The 22,621-nt window shown below is 53.2% G+C and overlaps 4 non-coding genes across 4 annotated transcripts; 2 read left to right on the top strand and 2 right to left on the bottom strand.

Annotated features, from left to right (window-relative positions):
* Positions 1–2,110: 2,110 nt before the first annotated feature.
* Positions 2,111–2,193, bottom strand: TRNAL-CAG (transfer RNA leucine (anticodon CAG)). The gene has a single exon. It is a non-coding gene; the product is annotated as a tRNA-Leu (tRNA).
* Positions 2,194–7,607: 5,414 nt separating this feature from the next.
* TRNAV-CAC (transfer RNA valine (anticodon CAC)) lies at positions 7,608–7,680 on the top strand. The gene has a single exon. It is a non-coding gene; the product is annotated as a tRNA-Val (tRNA).
* A 6,845-nt stretch (positions 7,681–14,525) lies between these two features.
* Positions 14,526–14,608, bottom strand: TRNAL-CAG (transfer RNA leucine (anticodon CAG)). Its single transcript has one exon. It is a non-coding gene; the product is annotated as a tRNA-Leu (tRNA).
* A 943-nt stretch (positions 14,609–15,551) lies between these two features.
* TRNAV-CAC (transfer RNA valine (anticodon CAC)) lies at positions 15,552–15,624 on the top strand. Its single transcript has one exon. It is a non-coding gene; the product is annotated as a tRNA-Val (tRNA).
* The last annotated feature ends 6,997 nt before the right edge of the window (positions 15,625–22,621 follow it).

The following is a 22,621-nucleotide window of genomic DNA, read 5'->3' as shown; positions in this document are numbered from 1 at the left end:
CGGGAAGAACACAGAGAGTCAGCCTCCCCCCGTTTCGCTCCAAGGCCACCGATGTCATCTGCGGCGTCCCGCAAGGATCATCACTCAGCCCCACCCTCTTCAACGTCTACATGAGACCTCTCGCAGCCATCGCACGCCAACACAACCTCAACATCATCTCTTACGCCGATGACACCCAGCTAATCCTCTCCCTCACCAGAGACCCCGACACCGCCAGAACCAGCCTCCACGAAGGGATGAAAGACATTGCAGAGTGGATGAAGAACAGCCGCCTGAAACTGAACTCAGACAAGACGGAAGTCCTCATCCTTGGACCATCACCCTCCGCCTGGGACGACTCCTGGTGGCCCCCAGCCCTGGGCACCGCCCCCAAGCCGACAGACCACGCACGCAACCTGGGCTTCATCCTGGACTCCTCCCTCTCGATGACCAGACAAGTCAACGCCGTCTCCTCTTCATGCTTTCACACCCTCCGTGTGCTTCGCAAGATCTTCCGATGGATCCCGATCGATACCAGGAAGACGGTCACCCAGGCCCTCGTCACCAGCCGGCTGGACTACGGAAATACCCTCTACGCCGGAACCACAGCCAAGCTACAGAAAAGACTGCAGCGCATCCAGAACGCCTCCTCCCAACTCATCCTGGACATCCCTCGACGCAGCCACATCTCTGGCCACCTGAGGAACCTGCACTGGCTCCCCGTCAACAAGAGGATCACGTTCAGGCTCCTAACCCATGCACACAAATCTCTCCACAACCTGGGCCCCAAGTACCTCAACGACCGCCTGACCTTCCACACGCCCACCCGCCAGCTACAGTCCGCCAGCCTCGCCCTCGCCGCAGTACCACGCATCTGCAGAGCCACCGCCGGAGGCAGATCCTTCTCCTACCTAGCGGCCAAGACATGGAACTCCCTCCCCATCCACCTTCGGATGACCCAGGATCACCTCGCCTTCTGGAGACAACTCAAGACCTGGCTGTTCGAGCAGTAGCGGCCCCCTTCCCCCAAGCGCCTTGAGACCCTTCCCGGTGAGTAGCGCGCTATACAAGTGTTGTGATTGATTGATTGATTGGTTGTCATAGCCCCAATACCTGTGCCCGGGACTGTGTTCTCATTACTGGTGTGGGTTCTTCGACTTACGGGGGTTGTATGGTAATCCCCCCGACCTAGCAGCACTGTGCATATTCTGAGCATAGTAAACACAACGCGTACTGGTCTGAGCGCCAATCTTCCTTGTTATACTAAAAACCCTACATCTAGATATCAGAATAAAAATGCCTGCCTGTCTCTGCGTACATATGACGTGTTAGCTTGCACGCCCATGGGCCATTGGCAGACATGGTGCTCCAATAAATGAAACCCCAGCCCTATGATGAGCCACTCCTTTGCCATCAACGGAGCACTCAGCATTTCAATATTCCAATGGAAGTCATATTTTCACTGGGCACTATCCGCGTACATTAAACTCATTTGCATATCCTGCGCGTGTGCTGCATGCAAATCTGGCATTAGTCTGAAACTCTTGGACACACCTGATTTACAGGACACACCATACACCATGAAGTAGCAAATGCATCTGTAACTGCGCAACAACAGGGTTCTGTATCTGACATGTGAAGGAATTGTATGTTTACAGGATTATGATTTGTTGTCATAGAGACGGGATATTAAAAGCTGTTTAAAAATGCGTTTATTAAGGAGTTAGACCGTGGGCCGCTATTGGCTTTTGATAGATAAGATACCTGTCTGTTGTCATGGAGATGCCCCACGAGGTTAACAGCATTTCAGAAAGTACAGAGAGTACAGGTGCTGGCATAAATGACATATTTGAAACTGTGTTTTTCAAAGGTGTTGTGGACCCTGTGACTGAGACATCCTAGTCCCCTTTGTGTCTGAAAGTTATTTTTAAAAACTGTCATGACGCAGCAACGCCCTGCGTCACAGGGTTTTTTTTGCACACCAGCTGGTGTACAACATGGAGGAAATGTAAACAAAAGACATGACACATTGTCAGTAGATCTCGGGTAGGCCAGACCTATTTGGTTTGCCGATCCTTGTGTGCTTTTGTCATTGGCGGAACAAACAGTGCAAATGAGTCGTAAAAGCTACTGTCAGAAGTGGGATTTGAACCCACGCCTCCAGAGGAGACTGCGACCTGAACGCAGCGCCTTAGACCGCTCGGCCATCCTGACACTGTACTTGAGACTGTGCAGCTCACTTTCCAGGCCACGAAAGGACAGCTCCTCACAGGTTTATTATACGTTTCTTACTTCTGTCTTTACATTACAAAACTTCCCGTCCAGGGGCTGTTGAGGTTCAAAGATGTTTCTAAAGATGCCTCAGGACCCTGGATACCAAGAGCTTCTACACTGTGGGCTCGGGTCGTCGCTGGACACAGCTCCATCATTTACTAGTCCCCCCCCCCCACACATTCTGGATAGTGTGCGTAAAAGTCGTCTTTGGTTTCTGCGGATAAAACATATGTTTTCCTTTGCAGCGTTACTGCAAAGGTGTCACTGTAGAGGGAAATTGCAAAAGTCACAGAACATCCCTCAAAGAAAGATTGTGCTTCATATTCAGCGGCTGCAGCTCAGTCCGGGGTCAGAGGGTGCAGCTCAGCCCAGGCTCAGCGGCTGCAGCTCAGTCCGGCGTCAGAGGGTGCAGCTCAGTCTGGGCTCAGCGGCTGCAGCTCATTCCGGGCTCAGCGGCTGCAGCTCAGTCTGGGCTCAGCATCTGCAGCTCAGCCAAGGCTTAGCTAGTGCAGCTCAGTCTGGGCTCAACAGGTGGAGCTCAGCCCAGGCTCAGCGAGTGCAGCTCAGTCCGGGCTCAGCAGGTGCAGCTCAGCCCAGGCTCAGCGGGTGCAGCTCAGTCCGGGCTCAGCAGGTGCAGCTCAGCCCAGGCTCAGCGAGTGCAGCTCAGTCCGGGCTCAGCAGGTGCAGCTCAGCCCAGGCTCAGCGGGTGCAGCTCAGTCCGGGCTCAGCAGGTGCAGCTCAGCTCAGGCTCAGAGGGTGCAGCTCAGTTCAGGCTCAGAAGGTGCAGCTCAGTCCGGGCTCAGCGGGTGCAGCTCATTCTGGGCTCAGCCGGTGCAGCTCAGTCCGGGCTCAGCAGGTGCAGCTCAGCCCAGGCTCAGCGGGTGCAGCTCAGTCCGGGCTCAGCAGGTGCAGCTCAGCTCAGGCTCAGAGGGTGCAGCTCAGTTCAGGCTCAGAAGGTGCAGCTCAGTCCGGGCTCAGCAGGTGCAGCTCATTCTGGGCTCAGCCGGTGCAGCTCAGTCCGCCCTCAGCGGCTGCAGCTCAGCCCAGGCTCAGAGAGTGTAGCTCAGTTCAGGCTCAGAAGGTGCAGCTCAGTCCGGGCTCACAGGTGCAGCTCAGTCTGGGCTCAGCAGGTGCAGCTCAGTCTGGGCTCAGCGGGTGCAGCTCAGTCCGGCTTCAGCGACTGCAGCTCAGTCCGGCTCAGTGGGTGCAGCTCAGTTTAGGCTCAGCGGCTGCAAGTCAGTCCAAGTTCAGTGGGTGCAGCTCAGTCCAGGCTCTGGGATGCAGCTCAGTCGGGGCTCAGCGTCTGCAGCTCAGGCCGGGTTCAGCGGGTGCAGCTCAGTCCTGGCTCAGCAGGTGCAGCTCAGTCCGGGCTCAGTGGGTGCAGCTCAGTCCAGGCTCTGGAGTGCCGTTCAGTCGGGGCTCAGCGGCTGCAGCTCAGTCCGGGCTCATGCGAGTTTCCGTAGTGTAGTGGTTATCTCGTTCGCCTCACACGCGAAAGGTCCCCGGGCGGAAACAATACTTTTAAAAAAAAGTTATAGAGGTTCACAGAATTCAAAGACGCGTAAAAGAAAATAACTAGAAAAAAAATAATATTAATAATACCCTCGCTTCAATTCATCTAGGGTACCCCCAAGAATGTGATGCTGGCATTGAACATCTGCGTCTGGTATAGCGCCCAGGGATGGTCAGGGAGCGCTGGACCAATACAGTAACACCCAAGGTAAACAAGCATTGGCAATGGATTCACGTCAGAGTGCACGGTTGAAGACTGTGGACGCCCAGGCTTCATCCATGTAATGTCCCCTGATGCAAGGAAACACGAGGCGCCGCTATGCATTGCACTGAGTTACTTTTGGGATAAAACCCCGGGCAAAGCCATGCAAACCTTGAACTGTGTGTATTGGTAAATCACAATATGATGGAGTTTGCGTCATGGCTGCGCCAAGTGGCGCATCCCCAAAACAAAATCTTAGTAAGTCAGTACATATTTACATTTAAACACACACGCCAGCTCTTTAGGGTGCATTTACTGGTATGTAGGAAAGGCGCCAAAGGCGCAATTACATTTTTCCTAGAAGGCCATATTTTATTACACAATTCTACTTTTGGGGAGGGGCAGTGGGGGCGTGGCTTAATAACTGAGAAGAGTAGGGTGAGAATGAGAGGATCCGAAGGTGGGAAGAGATAAGGCACTTTAGAAGTGAGGAGACAGATTAGAACAGAGCAGCAACTAAAGGCAGAATGAGGGCTCTACCGCAGCCAAGTTGGTCACTGCCCTGCACTGCCCTGTCCCTTCTCTCTCGGTGCAGGGTGTGGAATCAAAGGTGAAGCACCCAAAAAAAAGGTGACAATAGAGAGAGAGGGCCACGAAAAGAGACTTGGGGTGGTTTATGTGACACGGATGGCTCCTGGCTGTGGGTTTAAAAACGAAACATGATAAATCTATGGAAGGGAATGGTGGGAGTTCTTCTGGCATAAAGACTATCACTCATAAAATATGCCAGGTAAAAACAGGATGGAGTACATCTCACATTACAATTAGTGATTTCAGCTCTCATCAGAAGCCCGGATAGCTCAGTCGGTTGAGCATCAGACTTTTGATCTGAGGGGCCAGGGTTCAAGTCCCTGTTTGGGTGTCCACAGTTTTTTCATGATGACTATGTTCTATTTAAATGTTGTTGAGCATCAGACTTTTGATCTGAGGGTCCAGGGTTCAAGTCCCTGTTCGGGCGTCTACAGTTTTTTCATGATGACTATGTTCTATTGAAATGTTGCACACATAAAAGCAATCCTTTCTTTGTTCACTCATGAACACAGCACCACTCAGCACCACCACAGCACCACTCAGCACCACCACAACATCACTCAGAAGCATCACTCAGCACCACCACAGCACCACTCAGCACCACCACATTATCACTCAGCACCACCACATTATCACACAACACCACCACAACATCACTCAGCAGCACCACTCAGCACCACTCTACAGCATCATTCAGCACCACCACAGCACCACTCAGTGCAACCACAGCATCACTCGGCATAACCACAGCACCACCACAGCACCACTCAGCACCACCAAAGCACCACTCAGCACCACCACATTATCACTCAGCACCACCACATAATCACTCAGCACCACCACAGCACCACTCTGCACCACAACAGCAGCATTCAGCACCACCACAGCACCACCATAGCACCACTCAGCACAACCACAGCATCACTCAGCACAACCACAGCATCACTCAGCGCAACCCCAGCACCACCACATTATCACTCAGCACCACCACATTATCACTCAGCACCACCACATTATCTCTCAGCACCACCACAGCACCACTCTGCACCACCACAGCATCATTCAGCACCACCACAGCACCACTCAGCACCACCATAGCACCACTCAGCGCAACCACAGCATCACTCAGCACAACTACAGCATCACTCAGCGCAACCCCAGTACCACCACATTATCACTCAGCACCACCACATTATCACTCAGCACCACCACATTATCACTCAGCACCACCACAGTATCACTCAGCAGCACCACTCTGCACCACCACAGCATCACTCAGCACCACCACAGCATCACTCAGCGCAACCACCGCATCACTCAGTGCAACCACAACATCACTCAGCGCAACCACAGCATCACTCAGCACCACCACAGCATCACTGGTTAAAAATGTTCTCTCAATGTTTCAAGCTTTATTACAAATGTCACAAAAAGATGTTAATGTTTCACTTCTGTTCTTGGATTTTTGTCACAATAAAATAGACTGAACATAATCTTCACAAAAGTTATTTACAAAGGTTTAAGCTATTGCCATTATAATTTACAATCTTTTTTATTTAAGTATTAATTATTTAAAACAAATTAAAAGCCATTGTTATTTGTAATATCAATACATCTAAGTCACGTAAATACAACTTATGTTACATTACAAATGCTATAGGTGTCACATTTGCGAAAGTTATAACTATTGGCATTGTAAATGACAAAGCTATTAATTTAGCTATTTTCAAAAACCACATAAATAAAAAAATTGCCATTTACAAGACCAATAGCTCAAACTTTCATAATGCAAGACCTATTGCATTGCAAATGCGTGTTCACTTTTCAGTCTCTCAAGTCGATAAGAAGATGATTCTGTGATTAATTGTGTCAAGAGCCCCCTGCTGGCACTTAGAACAAGCAACGGAAAATAGAATTTAGCGCTAATTTACGAAAGTAGGTTATGCATTGCATTATCTGAAATGCCGGCGCTTGGAAAAAACACTGAATTCAAGTCTAAAATTGCAGGTCACAAAAACTGATGCTGTCAGAAGTGGGATTCGAACCCACGCCTCCAGAGGAGACTGCGACCTGAACGCAGCGCCTTAGACCGCTCGCCCATCCTGACTCCCACATCGGCACACAGGGGGCGTGGTTCTCAGCTGATAAAATGACTGCTTGTTTGATTCTCTTAGGATTTCCGTCTTTGCCGTTAAAAAGACTTCCTGTCCAGGGAGCTGGTGGGGTTCAGAGATGTTTCTAAGGATGACTCCTGAATACCGAGAGCCTCGACTGTGGGCTCGGCTCTGGACACAGCTCCGTAATTCACTCCCCCACACCCAACACTCGGGATACTGTGTATAGATATCATCTTGTTTCTGTGGGGGAAATCTTTTTTTCTTTGCAGCGTTCCTGGAAAGTTGAGTCAGGGCGGCAGATCGCGGTAGAGCGGGGTTCAGGGCTGCACAGTTGCGGGGTGCGGTCAATCCTCACAGCCCCTGCACACATTGGCTGCCTCCAGTTTCGGGGTCTCATGTTTATCAAACTGAACAACAAAACTGAAGACGAAGAACCAGGTTCTGAGGGGGATTCACAGCAAAGGAGACAAGATCCAGAGACCCCACTGAGCCAAGCTCTGCCCCCCGCAGCCGAGGCTGAGCCCGGCTCGGGGTTTGTAGCGCCCGGATCTCGGCTGAGAAGCCTCAGGGCGCTGGAAACATGAAGGGTCGTTCAGCCCCACACCCCCCATGCACCTGCCGCCGGCTGACTCGGAGCCGAGGTGTCCCCGAAAGTGAGCGGTGCACTTACTAATCCTAGCGAAATGTTAGCTTGATCATAAATAGTCAGAATAAAATATTTGTTTTTTACGAAGAAAAAGGCTTAGTAAGTTTTTTGCTGTAGCAGGACAGGAGCAAAAACTCAGATTGCAAAGAAAGACAGCGAATACACGTAGCGATAACAGATTTGTAAATGACTTCTGAAGCTAAGAGTTATAAGCAGAACTTTTCAGCACATACCAGGAGAGCTGCACTGCAATATGTAGAAAAGGCCCGTGCCATGTTCTATGTGAGTTTCTGTAGTGTAGTGGTTATCACGTTTGCCTCACACGCGAAAGGTCCCCGGTTCGAAACCGGGCGGAAACACATTTTACAAAATACATTCTCAAAGATGAGTACAAAAATATATTTAGAAAAGAAAGTGACTAGGAAAGAAGGTGATTATCAAAGGCGACTGGCAAGTGACTTTTTTTTACTTCGGTAGTGAACTGTTATTAATGACTGCAGAACAGAGAAAATCATACACTCCCAATGAATTTGCTGTTCAAAAGACAACACTGACTAACAAGCATTGGAAATGCAATAGGTCTCGCATTAGGAAAGTTTGAGCTATTGGTATTGTAAATGACACTTTTTTTTATTTATGTGTTGGTTTTGAAAGTAGCAAAATTAATAGCTTTCTCATTTACAATGTCAATAGTTTTAACTTTTGCAAATGTGACACCTATAGCATTTGTAATGCAATCTGTGTTGTATTTACGTGACTTAGATGTCTTGATATTACAAATAACAATGGTTTTTAATTTTGTAAATAATTAATACTTAAATAAAAGTTATTGTAATTTATAATGGCAATAGCTTAAATGCTTGTAAATAACTTTTGTGAAGATTAAGTTCAGTGTATCTTATTGTGACGAAAATCCAAGAACATTGCATTTGCACCTACACACACACAGACCCACACACACACACACACACATATAGATGTGGTAGTGGTGGATCTGGGGGATATGGTGGTGGTGGATGTGGTGGTGGTGGTGATGGTGGATGTGGTGGTGATGGTGGTGGATGAGGGGGTGGATGTGGTGGTGGATGTGGTGGTGGTGGTGGATGTGGTGGTGGTGGAGGTGGTGGATGTGGTAGTGATGTGGTGGTTGTGGATGGGGTGAAAGTGGTGGTGGATGTGGTGGTGGATGTGGTGGTGGGAGTGATGGTGGTAGGTGTGGTGGTGGTGGATGCGGTGGTGGATGTGGTGGTGGTGGTGGATGTGGTGGTGGTAGATGAGGTGGTGGTGGAAGTGGTGGATGTGGTGGTGGATGTGGTGGTGGATGCGGTGGATGTGGTGGTGGTGGTGGATAGTGCGGTGGTGGATGCGGTGGTGGTGGATGTGGTGGTGGTGGATGTGGTGGTGGTGGATGTGGTGGATGTGGTGGTGGATGTGGCGGTGGATGTGGTGGTGGATGTGGAGGTGATAATGGATGTGGTGGGGGATGTGGTGGTGATGGTGGATGTGGTGGTGATGGTGGATGTGGTAGTGGATGCGGTGGTGGTGGTAGTGGTGGATGGGGTAGTGGTTGTAGTGGATGTGGTGGTGGATGTAGTGGTGGTGGGTGTGGTGGTGGTGGTGGTGGATGCGGTGGTGATGGATGCAGTGTTGGTAGATGTGGTGGATGTGGTGGTGGTGGATGTGGCGGTGGATGTCATGGTGGATGTGGAGGTGATGATTAATGTGATGGTGGATGTGGGGGTGGTGGTGGATGTGATGGTGGATGTGGTGGTGATGGTGGATAGGGTGGTGGATGCGGTGGATGCGGTGGTGGTGGATGCGGTGGATGTGGTGGTGGTGGATGCGGTGGTGGTGGTGGATGGGGTAGTGGTTTTGGTGGATGTCATGGTGGATGTGGAGGTGATAGTGGATGTGGTGGTGGATCTGGTGGTGGTGGTGGAGGTGATGGTGGATGTGGTGGTGATGGTGGATGTGGTGGTGGATGTGGCGGTGGTGGATGTGGCGGTGGTGGATGTGGCGGTGGTGGTGGTGGATGTGGCGGTGGATGTCATGGTGGATGTGGAGGTGATGGTGGATGTGGAGGTGATGGTGGATGTGGTGGCGGATGTGGTGGTGGTGGTGGATGTGATGGTGGATGTGGTGGTGATGGTGGATGTTGTGGTGGATGTGGTGGTGGATGTGGTGGATGTGGTGGTGGTGGATGCGGTGGATGTGGTGATGGTGGATGTGGTGGTGGTGGTGGATGTGATGGTGGATGTGGTGTTGATGGTGGATGTGGTGGTGGATGTGGCGGTGGTGGATGTGGCGGTGGTGGATGTGGCGGTGGTGGATGTGGCGGTGGTGGTGGTGGATTTGGCGGTGGATATCATGGTGGATGTGGAGGTGATGGTGGATGTGGTGGTGGATGTGGTGGTGGTGGTGGATGTGATGGTGGATGTGGATGTGATGGTGGATGTGGTGGTGGATGCGGTGGATGTGGTGGTGGTGGATGCGGTGGATGTGGTGATGGTGGATGCGGTAGTGGTGGTCGATGCGGTGGTGGTGGTAGGGGTGGATGGGGTGGTGGTTGTAGTGGATGTGGTGGTGGATGTAGTGGTGGTGGGTGTGGTGGTGGTGGTGGATGCGGTGGTGGTGGATGCGGTGGTGGTGTATGAGGTGGATGTGGTGGTGGTGGATGTGGTGGATGTGGTGGTGGATGTGGCGGAGGATGTCATGGTGGATGTGGTGGTGGTGGTGGATGTGATGGTGGATGTGGTGGTGATGGTTGATGTGGTGGTGGATGCAGTGGATGCGGTGGTGGTGGATGCGGTAAATGTGGTGGAAGAGGATGCGGTGGATCTGGTGGTGGTGGGTGCTGTGGTGGTGGTGGATGCGGTGGTGGATGGGTTGGTGGTTGTGGTGGATGTGGTGGTGATGGTGGATGTGGTGGTGCATGTGGTGGTGGATGCGGTGGATGTGGTGGTGGTGGATGCGGTGGATGTGGTGATGGTGGATGCGGTGATGGTGGATGCGGTGGTAGTGGTGGTTGTAGTGGATGTGGTGGTGGATGTAGTGGTGGAGGTGGATGCGGTGGTGGTGGATGCGGTGGTGGTGGATGTGGTGGATGTGGTGGTGGTGGATGTGGTGGTGGATGTGGCAGTGGATGTCATGGTGGATGTGGAGGTGATGGTGGATGTGGTGGTGGATGTGGTGGTGGTGGTGGATGTGGTGGTGATGGTGGATGTGGTGGTGGATGCGGTTGTGGTGGATGCAGTGGATGTGGTGATGGTGGATACTGTTGTGGCGGTGGATGTGGTGGTGGATGTAGTGGTGGTGGGTGTGGTGGTGGTGGTGGTGGATGCGGTGGTGGTGGATGCGGTGGTGGTGGATGTGGTGGTGGTGGATGTGGTGGTGGATGCGGTGGATGTGGTGGTGGTGGATGTGGTGGATGTGGTGATGGTGGATGCGGTGCTGGTGGTGGATGCGATGGTGGTGGATGCGGTGGTAGTGTATGCGGTGGATGTGGTGGTGGATGTGGCGGTGGATGTTATGGTGGATGTGGTGGTGGTGGTGGATGTAGTGGTGGTGGGTGTGGTGCTGGTGGTGGATGCGGTGGTGGTGGTGGATGCGGTGGTAGTGTTTGTGGTGGATGTGGTGGTGGATGTGGCGGTGGATTTCATGGTGGATGTGGTGGTGGTGGTGGATGTGATGGTGGATGTGGTGGTGATGGTGGATGTGGTGGTGGATGAGTTGGATGCGGTGGTGGTGGATGCAGTGGATGTGGTGGTGGTGGATGCGGTGGATGTGGTGGTGAATGCGGTGGTGGTGGTGGATGCGGTGGTGGATGGGGTGGTGGTTGTGGTGGATGTGGTGGTGATGGTGGATGTGGTGGTAGATGCGGTGGATGTGGTGGTGGTGGATGCGGTGGATGTGGTGATGGTGGATGCGGAGGTGGTGGATGCGGTGGTGGTGGCAGTGGTGGTTGTAGTGGATGTGGTGGTTGATGTAGTGGTGGTGGGTGTGGTGGTGAAGGCGGATGCGGTGGTGGTGGATGCGGTGGTGGTGGATGTGGTGGATGTGGTGGTGGTGGATGTGGTGGTGGATGTGGCGGTGGATGTGATGGTGGATGTGGAGGTGATGGTGGATGTGATGGTGGATGTGGAGGTGGTGGTGGATGTGATGGTGGATGTGGGGGTGATGGTGGATGTGGTGGTGGATGCAGTGGATGCGGTGGTGGTGGATGCGGTGGATGTGGTGTTGGTGGATGTGGTGGATGTGGTTGTGGTTATGGCGGTAGATGTCATGGTGGATGTGGAGGTGATGGTGGATGTGATGGTGGATGTGGTGGTGGATGTGGTGGTGGATGTGGTGGTGATGGTGTATGTGGTGGTGGATGCTGTGGTGGTGGATGTGGTGGATGTGGTAGTGGTGGATGTGGTGGATGTGGTTGTGGTTATGGCGGTAGATGTCATGGTGGATGTGGAGGTGGTGGTGGATGTGGTGGTGGATGTGGTGGTGGATGTGGTGGTGATGGTGGATGCTGTGGATGCGGTGGTGGTGGATGCGGTGGATGTGGTGGTGGTGGAGGATGCGGTGGTGGTGGTGGTGGTGGATGGGGTGGTGGTTGTGGTGGATGTGGTGGTGGATGTCATGGTGGTTGTGGAGGTGATGGTGGGTGTGGTGGTGGATGTGATGGTGGATGTGGTGGTGATGGTGGATGTGGTGGTGGTGGATGCAGTGGATGTGGTGATGGTGGATGCGGTGGTGGTGGTGGATGCGGTGGTGGATGGGGTGGTGGTTGTAGTGGATGTGGTGGTGGATGTGGCGGTGGATATCATGGTGGATGTGGATGTGATGGTGGATGTGGTGGTGGTGGTGGGTGTGATGGTGGATGTGGTGGTGATGATGGATGTGGTGGTGGTGGATGCGGTGGATGTGGTGATGGTGGATGCAGTGGTGGTGGATGCGGTGGTGGATGGGGTGGTGGTTGTGGTGGATGTGGTGGTGGATGTAGTGGTGGTGGGTGTGGTGGATGTGGTGGTGGTGGGTGTGGTGGATGTGGTGGTGGATGTGGCAGTGGATGTGGCGGTGGATGAGCATGAGTGTTGTGCGGAGTCTGCAAATTGGGATGAGAACACATTGATGTCCGGTATCATTAGACGAAAAGCTGAACTCGAGGAGGAGGAGGAGGCTTCTGTCACAGATGACGCGCGGCCACTCGGCTCTACCTTATGCTTGCACGAGGAAAGCAAGTGGCCGTCTATTACTGTTTACTGTAACACAAAATAAGGAGCACTGCTTCCTTAATTATCTGTTTTACATCTGTGCAGGGAGCAGGAGGGTGGGGAAGAGTGGGAACAGCAAATGTATATTTGCCAAAGTTAAATGCGCAATATTTTTCCTTTATGTCAATTTTGTTCCCATCCTGTTTCCCTTTGAGTAGCCGCCCGTTTTTTCTGCATTCGGGCAGAGTGGTGAGCAGAGGCCGTTTAATATCCTCTGGGAAAGAGCTTCAGAAGACATTTGTAGTGCTGAGGTTACCCCAGCCACAGCCTTGTCTCCTCGCCATGCTCCAGATATTGAACCTTCCCGTAACTACAATTACAGCAGGAACCACAACATGCCGATCTGAGGACTGTTCAGCAACACCCATTCACCCGGAGTTGTGTTTAAAGTTTTTTTAAAATGTAGACACGGCCTGCGCCTGCCGGCCATGATAGTGAAAGTACGGCCGGCCGGCCGTGTCTCGGGGAAAATACAGATTTAAAAGTGACACGGCAGGCAGGGGAGGGGGCGGAGCGGGGTGTGGGAGGAGGGAGAGCGGATTAAGGAGAGCGGGAGGAGGCAGCGAGTAGTTTAGCGAGCCAAGACGGAGGGCATTGCTGTGGGGAGGGGGGAGGAGAAATGCGACACGGCAGGCAGGGGAGGGGGCAGAGCGGGGGTGTGGGGACTGTTCAACAACACCCATTCACCCGGAGTTGTGTTTAAAGTTTTTTTTTAAAGTAGACACGGCCTGCGGCTGCCGGCTGTGAAAGTGAAAGTATGGCCGGCCGGCCGTGTCTCGGGGAAAATACAGATTTAAAAGTGACACGGCAGGCAGGGGAGGGGGCGGAGCGGGGGTGTGGGTGGAGGGAGAGTGGATTAAGGAGAGCGGGAGGAGGCAGCGAGTAGTTTAGCGAGCCAAGACGGAGGGCATTGCTGTGGGGAGGGGGGAGGAGAAATGCGACCCGGCAGGAAAGGGGAGGGGGCAGAGCGGGGGTGTGGGAGGAGTGCGGCTGAGGGAACAGACGCCGATTTGGTGCAGTGGACGCGCATTTTAGGTCAATGCGCTTGCGCATTGACCTAAAACCGCACGGGCACAGCACCAAATCGCCAGTTGGGTAAAGTCAGTTTAAAGCCCTATAGTCTCGCTCTGCTCAATGCGCATGCGCATTGAGAAGCGAGACCTAAAAATCATGTTATGATGGCATTGAACATCTCTGTACTAAAGCGCTGAGGGCAGGCAAGGGCGCGCTGGGCCCAATACAACCAAGATAAACAAGCATTGGAAATGCAATTGGTCTCGCTTTTTTTAGAGTTAGAGCTATTGGTGTGTAATGGAAATGTTTAGTTACTTATAAATACGTTTGTTTTTAGCACCTTTAAGTGCCCTTAAATGATGTCTTCCGGCTGTCAGATGGTCAGTGAGCCATATGTTTCTTTATGCTTTGGTAGAAGTGAGCGTCCGGTACTTGAGGGTTAATAGATAGCGGGTGAGGGCGGGTGTTTTTTGAAGGTCTTTGCATGCAGTAAACTTAAGATGAAATATCAATACATCTAAGTCACGTAAATACAAAACATGTTGCATTACAAATGCTATAGGTGTCACATTTGCGAAAGTTATAACTATTGACATTGTAAATGACAAAGCTATTCATTTAGCTATTTTCAAAAACAACACATAAATAAAAAAAATTGCCATTTACAAGACCAATAGCTCAAACTTTCATAATGCGAGACCTATTGCATTGCAAATGCTTTTTGACTTTTCAGTCTCTGAAGTCGATAAGATGATTCTGTGATTAATTGTGTCAAGAGCCCCCTGCTGGCACTTAGAACAAGCAACGGAAAATAGAATTTAGCGCTAATTTACGAAAGTAGGTTATGCATTGCATTATCTGAAATGCCGGCGCTTGGAAAAAACACTGAATTCAAGTCTAAAATTGCAGGTCACAAAAACTGATGTTGTCAGAAGTGGGATTCGAACCCACGCCTCCAGAGGAGACTGCGACCTGAACGCAGCGCCTTAGACCGCTCGGCCATCCTGACTCCCACAACACCGCACAGGGGGCGCGGTTCCCAGCTGATAAAATGACTGCTTGTCTGATTCTCTTAGGATTTCCGTCTTTGCCGTTAAAAAGACTTCCTGTCCAGGGAGCTGGTGGGGTTCAGAGATGCTTCTAAGGATGACTCCTGAATACCGAGAGCCTCGACTGTGGGCTCGGCTCTGGACACAGCTCCGTAATTCACTCCCCCACACCCAACACTCGGAATACTGTGTAAAAATATCATCTTGTTTCTGTGGGGGAAATCTTTTTTTCTTTGCAGCGTTCCTGGAAAGTTGAGTCAGGGCGGCAGATCGCGGTAGAGCGGGGTTCAGGGCTGCACAGTTGCGGGGTGCGGTCAATCCTCACAGCCCCTGCACACATTGGCTGCCTCCAGTTTCGGGGTCTCATGTTTTTCAAACTGAACAAAAAAACTGAAGACGAAGAACCAGGTTCTGAGGGGGATTCACAGCAAAGGAGACAAGATCCAGAGACCCCACTGAGCCAAGCTCTGCCCCCCCGCAGCCGAGGCTCAGCCCGGCTCGGGGGTTGTAGCGCCCGGATCTCGGCTGAGAAGCCTCAGGGCGCTGGAAACATGAAGGGTCGGTCAGCCCCACACCCCCCATGCACCTGCCGCCGGCTGACTCGGAGCCGAGGTGTCCCCGAAAGTGAGCGGTGCACTTACTAATCCTAGCGAAATGTTAGCTTGATCATAAATAGTCAGAATAAAATATTTGTTTTTTACGAAGAAAAAGGCTTAGTAAGTTTTTTGCTGTAGCAGGACAGGAGCAAAAACTCAGATTGCAAAGAAAGACAGCGAATACACGTAGCGATAAAAGATTTGTAAATGACTTCTGAAGCTAAGAGTTAAAAGCAGGACTTTTCAGCACATACCAGGAGCGCTGGACTGCAATATGTAGAAAAGGCCCGTGCCATGTTCTATGTGAGTTTCTGTAGTGTAGTGGTTATCACGTTCGCCTCACACGCGAGAGGCCCCCGGTTCGAAACCGGGCGGAAACACATTTTACAAAATACATTCTCAAAGATGAGTAAAAGAATATATTTAGAAAAGAAAGTGACTAGGAAAGAAGGTGATTATCAAAGGCGACTGGCAGGTGACTTTTTTTTACTTCGGTAGTGAACTGTTATTAATGACTGCAGAACAGAGAAAATCATACACTCCCAATGAATTTGCTGTTCAAAAGACAACACTGACTAACAAGCATTGGAAATGCAATAGGTCTCGCATTAGGAAAGTTTGAGCTATTGGTATTGTAAATGACACTTTTTTTTTATTTATGTGTTGGTTTTGAAAGTAGCAAAATTAATAGCTTTCTCATTTACAATGTCAATAGTTTTAACTTTTGCAAATGTGACACCTATAGCATTTGTAATGCAATCTGTGTTGTATTTACGTGACTTAGATGTCTTGATATTACAAATAACAATGGTTTTTAATTTTGTAAATAATTAATACTTAAATAAAAGTTATTGTAATTTATAATGGCAATAGCTTAAATGCTTGTAAATAACTTTTGTGAAGATTAAGTTCAGTGTATCTTATTGTGACGAAAATCCAAGAACATTGCATTTGCACCTACACACACACAGAGCCACACACACACACACACACACATATAGATGTGGTAGTGGTGGATCTGGGGGATATGGTGGTGGTGGATGTGGTGGTGGTGGTGATGGTGGATGTGGTGGTGATGGTGGTGGATGAGGGGGTGGATGTGGTGGTGGATGTGGTGGTGGTGGTGGATGTGGTGGTGGTGGAGGTGGTGGATGTGGTAGTGATGTGGTGGTTGTGGATGGGGTGAAAGTGGTGGTGGATGTGGTGGTGGATGTGGTGGTGGGAGTGATGGTGGTAGGTGTGGTGGTGGTGGATGCGGTGGTGGATGTGGTGGTGGTGGTGGATGTGGTGGTGGTAGATGAGGTGGTGGTGGAAGTGGTGGATGTGGTGGTGGATGTGGTGGTGGATGCGGTGGATGTGGTGGTGGTGGTGGATAGTGCGGTGGTGGATGCGGTGGTGGTGGATGTGGTGGTGGTGGATGTGGTGGTGGTGGATGTGGTGGATGTGGTGGTGGATGTGGCGGTGGATGTGGTGGTGGATGTGGAGGTGATAATGGATGTGGTGGGGGATGTGGTGGTGATGGTGGATGTGGTGGTGATGGTGGATGTGGTAGTGGATGCGGTGGTGGTGGTAGTGGTGGATGGGGTAGTGGTTGTAGTGGATGTGGTGGTGGATGTAGTGGTGGTGGGTGTGGTGGTGGTGGTGGTGGATGCGGTGGTGATGGATGCAGTGTTGGTAGATGTGGTGGATGTGGTGGTGGTGGATGTGGCGGTGGATGTCATGGTGGATGTGGAGGTGATGATTAATGTGATGGTGGATGTGGGGGTGGTGGTGGATGTGATGGTGGATGTGGTGGTGATGGTGGATAGGGTGGTGGATGCGGTGGATGCGGTGGTGGTGGATGCGGTGGATGTGGTGGTGGTGGATGCGGTGGTGGTGGTGGATGGGGTAGTGGTTTTGGTGGATGTCATGGTGGATGTGGAGGTGATAGTGGATGTGGTGGTGGATCTGGTGGTGGTGGTGGAGGTGATGGTGGATGTGGTGGTGATGGTGGATGTGGTGGTGGATGTGGCGGTGGTGGATGTGGCGGTGGTGGATGTGGCGGTGGTGGTGGTGGATGTGGCGGTGGATGTCATGGTGGATGTGGAGGTGATGGTGGATGTGGAGGTGATGGTGGATGTGGTGGCGGATGTGGTGGTGGTGGTGGATGTGATGGTGGATGTGGTGGTGATGGTGGATGTTGTGGTGGATGTGGTGGTGGATGTGGTGGATGTGGTGGTGGTGGATGCGGTGGATGTGGTGATGGTGGATGTGGTGGTGGTGGTGGATGTGATGGTGGATGTGGTGTTGATGGTGGATGTGGTGGTGGATGTGGCGGTGGTGGATGTGGCGGTGGTGGATGTGGCGGTGGTGGATGTGGCGGTGGTGGTGGTGGATTTGGCGGTGGATATCATGGTGGATGTGGAGGTGATGGTGGATGTGGTGGTGGATGTGGTGGTGGTGGTGGATGTGATGGTGGATGTGGATGTGATGGTGGATGTGGATGTGATGGTGGATGTGGTGGTGGATGCGGTGGATGTGGTGGTGGTGGATGCGGTGGATGTGGTGATGGTGGATGCGGTAGTGGTGGTCGATGCGGTGGTGGTGGTAGGGGTGGATGGGGTGGTGGTTGTAGTGGATGTGGTGGTGGATGTAGTGGTGGTGGGTGTGGTGGTGGTGGTGGATGCGGTGGTGGTGTATGAGGTGGATGTGGTGGTGGTGGATGTGGTGGATGTGGTGGTGGATGTGGCGGAGGATGTCATGGTGGATGTGGTGGTGGTGGTGGATGTGATGGTGGATGTGGTGGTGATGGTTGATGTGGTGGTGGATGCAGTGGATGCGGTGGTGGTGGATGCGGTAAATGTGGTGGAAGAGGATGCGGTGGATCTGGTGGTGGTGGGTGCTGTGGTGGTGGTGGATGCGGTGGTGGATGGGTTGGTGGTTGTGGTGGATGTGGTGGTGATGGTGGATGTGGTGGTGCATGTGGTGGTGGATGCGGTGGATGTGGTGGTGGTGGATGCGGTGGATGTGGTGATGGTGGATGCGGTGATGGTGGATGCGGTGGTAGTGGTGGTTGTAGTGGATGTGGTGGTGGATGTAGTGGTGGAGGTGGATGCGGTGGTGGTGGATGCGGTGGTGGTGGATGTGGTGGATGTGGTGGTGGTGGATGTGGTGGTGGATGTGGCAGTGGATGTCATGGTGGATGTGGAGGTGATGGTGGATGTGGTGGTGGATGTGGTGGTGGTGGTGGATGTGGTGGTGATGGTGGATGTGGTGGTGGATGCGGTTGTGGTGGATGCAGTGGATGTGGTGATGGTGGATACTGTTGTGGCGGTGGATGTGGTGGTGGATGTAGTGGTGGTGGGTGTGGTGGTGGTGGTGGATGCGGTGCTGGTGGATGTGGTGCTGGTGGATGTGGTGGTGGTGGATGTAGTGGTGGTGGATGTGGTGGATGTGGTGGTCGTGGATGTGGTGGTGGATGTGGCGGTGGATGTCATGGTGAATGTGGTGGTGGTGGTGGATGTGATGGTGGATGTGGTGGTGATGGTGGATGTGGTGGTGGATGTGGCGGTGGATGTGGCGGTGGATGTGATGGTGGATGTGGTGGTGATGGTGGATGTGGTGGTGGATGCAGTGGATGCGGTGGTGGTGGATGCGGTGGATGTGGTGGTGGTGGATACGGTGGTAGATGCGGTGGTGGTGGTGGTGGTGGATGTGGTGGTGGTGGATGTGATGGTGGATGTGGTGGTGATGGTGGATGTGGTGGTGGATGTGGTGGTGGATGCGGTAGATGTGGTGGTGGTGGATGTGGTGATGGTGGATGCGGTGGTGGTGGTAGTGGTGGTTGTAGTGAATGTGGTGGTGGATGTAGTGGTGGTGGGTGTGGTGGTGGAGGTGGATGCGGTGGTGGTGGATGCGGTGGTGGTGGATGTGGTGGATGTGGTGGTGGTGGATGTGGTGGTGGTGGATGTGGTGGTGGATGTGGCAGTGGATGTCATGGTGGATGTGGAGGTGACGGTGGATGTGATGGTGGATGTGATGGTGGTGGTGGTGGATGCGGTGGTGATGGTGGATGTGGTGGTGGATGCGGTGGTGGTAGATGCTGTGGATGTGTTGATGGTGGATGCGGTGGATGCGGTGGTGGATGGGATAGTGGCTGTGGTGGATGTGGTGGTGGATGTAGTGGTGGTGGGTGTGGTGGTGGTGGTGGATGCAGTGGTGGTGGATGCGGTGGTGGTGGATGTGGTGGTGGTGGATGCTGTGGTGAATGTGGCGGTGGATGTCATGGTGGATGTGGAGGTGATGGTGGATGTGATGGTAGATGTGACGGTATATGTGGTGGTGGTGAATGCGGTGGTGATGGTGGATGTGGTGGTGGATGCGGTGGTGGTGGATGCGGTGGATGTGGTGATGGTGGATGCGGTTGATGCGGGGGTGGTGGTGGATGGGGTAGTGATTGTGGTGGATGTGGTGGTGGAGGTAGTGGTGGTGGGTGTGGTGGTGGTGGTGGATGCGGTGGTGGTGGATGCGGTGGTGGTGGATGTGGTGGATGTGGTGGTGGATGCAGTGGATATGGTGGTGGTGGATGCGGTGGATGTGGTGATGGTGGATGCGGTGATGGTGGTCGATGCGGTGGTGGTGGTAGTGGTGGCTGGGGTGGTGGTTGTAGTGGATGTGGTGGTGGATATAGTGGTGGTGGGTGTGGTGCTGGTGGTGGATGCGGTGGTGGTGGATGCGGTGGTAGTGTATGTGGTGGATGTGGCAGTGGATGTCATGGTGGATGTGGTGGTGGTGGTGGATGTGATGGTGGATGTGGTGGTGATGGTGGATGTGGTGGTGGATGAGTTGGATGCGGTGGTGGTGGATGCGGTGGATGTGGTGGTGGTGGATGCGGTGGATGTGGTGGTGGTGGATGCGGTGGTGGTGGTGGATGCGGTGGTGGATGGGGTGGTGGTTGTGGTGGATGTGGTGGTGATGGTGGATGTGGTGGTGGATGCGGTGGATGTGGTGGTGGTGGTTGTAGTGAATGTGGTGGTGGATGAAGTGGTAGTGGGTGTGGTGGTGGAGGTGGATGCAGTGGTGGTGGGTGCGGTGGTGGTGGATGTGGTGGATGTGGTGGTGGATGTGGCGGTGGATGTCATGGTGGATGTGGAGGTGATGGTGGATGTGGTGGTGGATGTGGTGGTGGATGTGGGGGTGATGGTGGATGTGGTGGTGGATGCAGTGGTGGTGGATGCGGTGGATGTGGTGATGGTGAATGCTGTGGTGGCGGTGGATGTGGTGGTCGTGGAGGATGGGGTGGTGGTTGGGGTGGATGTGGTGGTGGATGTAGTGGTGGTGGGTTTGGTGGTGGTGGTGGATGTGGTCTTGGTGGATGCAGTGGTGGTGGATGTGGTGGATGTGGTGGTGGAGGATGTGGTGGTGGATGTGGTGATGGATGTCAAAGTGGATGTGGAGGTGATGGTGGATGTGGTGGTAGATGTGGTGGTGGTGGTGGATGTGGTGGTGATGGTGAATGACGTGGTGGATGTGGTGGTGGATGCAGTGGATGTGGTGGTGGTGGATGCGGTGGATGTAGTGATGGTGGATGCAGTGGTGGTGGTGGATGCAGTGGTGGTGGTAGTGGTGGATTGGGTGGTGGTTGTAGTGGATGTGGTGGTGGATGTAGTGGTGGTGGGTGTGGTGGTGGTGGATGCGGTGGTGGTGGATGTGGTGGATGTGGTGGTGGTGGATGTGGTGGATGTGGTGGTGGATGTGGCGGTGGATGTGATGGTGGATGTGGAGGTGATGGTGGATGTCATGGTGGATGTCATGGTGGATGTGGAGGTGATGGTGGATGTGGAGGTGATGGTGGATGTGGTGGTGGATGTGGTGGTGGTGGTCGATGTGGTGGTGATGGTGGATGTTGTGGTGGATGTGGTGGTGGATGCAGTGGATGTGGTGGTGGTGGATGCGGTGGATGTAGTGATGGTGGATGCGGTGGTGGTGGTGGATGCGGTGGTGGTGGTAGTGGTGGATGGGGTGGTGGTTGTAGTGGATGTGGTGGTGGATGTAGTGGTGGTGGGTGTGGTGGTGGTGGATGCGGTGGTGGTGGATGTGGTGGATGTGGTGGTGGTGGATGTGGTGGATGTGGTGGTGGATGTGGCGGTGGATGTGATGGTGGATGTGGAGGTGATGGTGGATGTGGTGGTGGATGTGATGGTGGATATGGTGGTGATAGTGGATGTGGTGGTGGATGCGGTGGTGGTGGTGGTGGTGGATGCGGTGGATGTGGTGGTGGTGGATGCGGTGGTGGTGGTGGTGGATACGGTGGTGGTGGTGGTGGTGGTGGATGGGGTGGTGGTTGTGGTGGATGTGGTGGTGGATGTCATGGTGGATGTGGAGGTGATGGTGGATGTGGTGGTGGATGTGGTGGTGGTGGTGGTGGATGTGGTGGTGGTGGTGGTGGGTGCGGTGGTGGTGGATGCGGTGGTGGTGGATGTGGTGGATGTGGTGGATGTGGTGGTGGATGCAGTGGATGTGGTGGTGGTGGATGCGGTGGATGTGGTGATAGTGGATGCGGTGCTGGTGGTCGATGCGGTGGTGGTGGTAGTGGTGGCTGGGGTGGTGGTTGTAGTGGATGTGGTGGTGGATATAGTGGTGGTGGGTGTGGTGCTGGTGGTGGATGCGGTGGTGGTGGATGCGGTGGTAGTGTATGTGGTGGATGTGGCAGTGGATGTCATGGTGGATGTGGTGGTGGTGGTGGATGTGATGGTGGATGTGGTGGTGACGGTGGATGTGGTGGTGGATGAGTTGGATGCAGTGGTGGTGGATGCCGTGGATGTGGTGGCGGTGGATGCGGTGGATGTGGTGGTGATGGATGCGGTGGTGGTGGTGGATGCGGTGGTGGATGGGGTGGTGGTTGTGGTGGATGTGGTAGTGATGGTGGATGTGGTGGTGTATGCGGTGGATGTGGTGGTGGTGGATGCAGTGGATGTGGTGAGGGTGGATGCGGTGGTGGTGGATGCGGTGGTGGTGGTAGTGGTGGTTGTAGTGGATGTGGTGGTGGATGAAGTGGTGGTGGGTGTGGTGGTGGAGGTGGATGCAGTGGTGGTGGATGCGGTGGTGGTGGATGTGGTGGATGTGGTGGTGGATGTGGCGGTGGATGTCATGGTGGATGTGGAGGTGATGGTGGATGTGGTGGTGGATGTGGTGGTGGATGTGGGGGTGATGGTGGATGTGGTGGTGGATGCAGTGGTGGTGGATGCGGTGGATGTGGTGATGGTGAATGCTGTGGTGGCGGTGGATGTGGTGGTTGTGGAGGATGGGGTGGTGGTTGGGGTGGATGTGGTGGTGGATGTAGTGGTGGTGGGTGTGGTGGTGGTGGTGGATGTGGTGCTGGTGGATGCAGTGGTGGTG

This window comes from Lissotriton vulgaris, chromosome 1_1 (genome assembly GCF_964263255.1).
Source record: "Lissotriton vulgaris chromosome 1_1, aLisVul1.2, whole genome shotgun sequence".
NCBI lineage: Eukaryota > Metazoa > Chordata > Amphibia > Caudata > Salamandridae > Lissotriton > Lissotriton vulgaris.
This window is presented reverse-complemented; position numbering and strand designations above follow the sequence as displayed.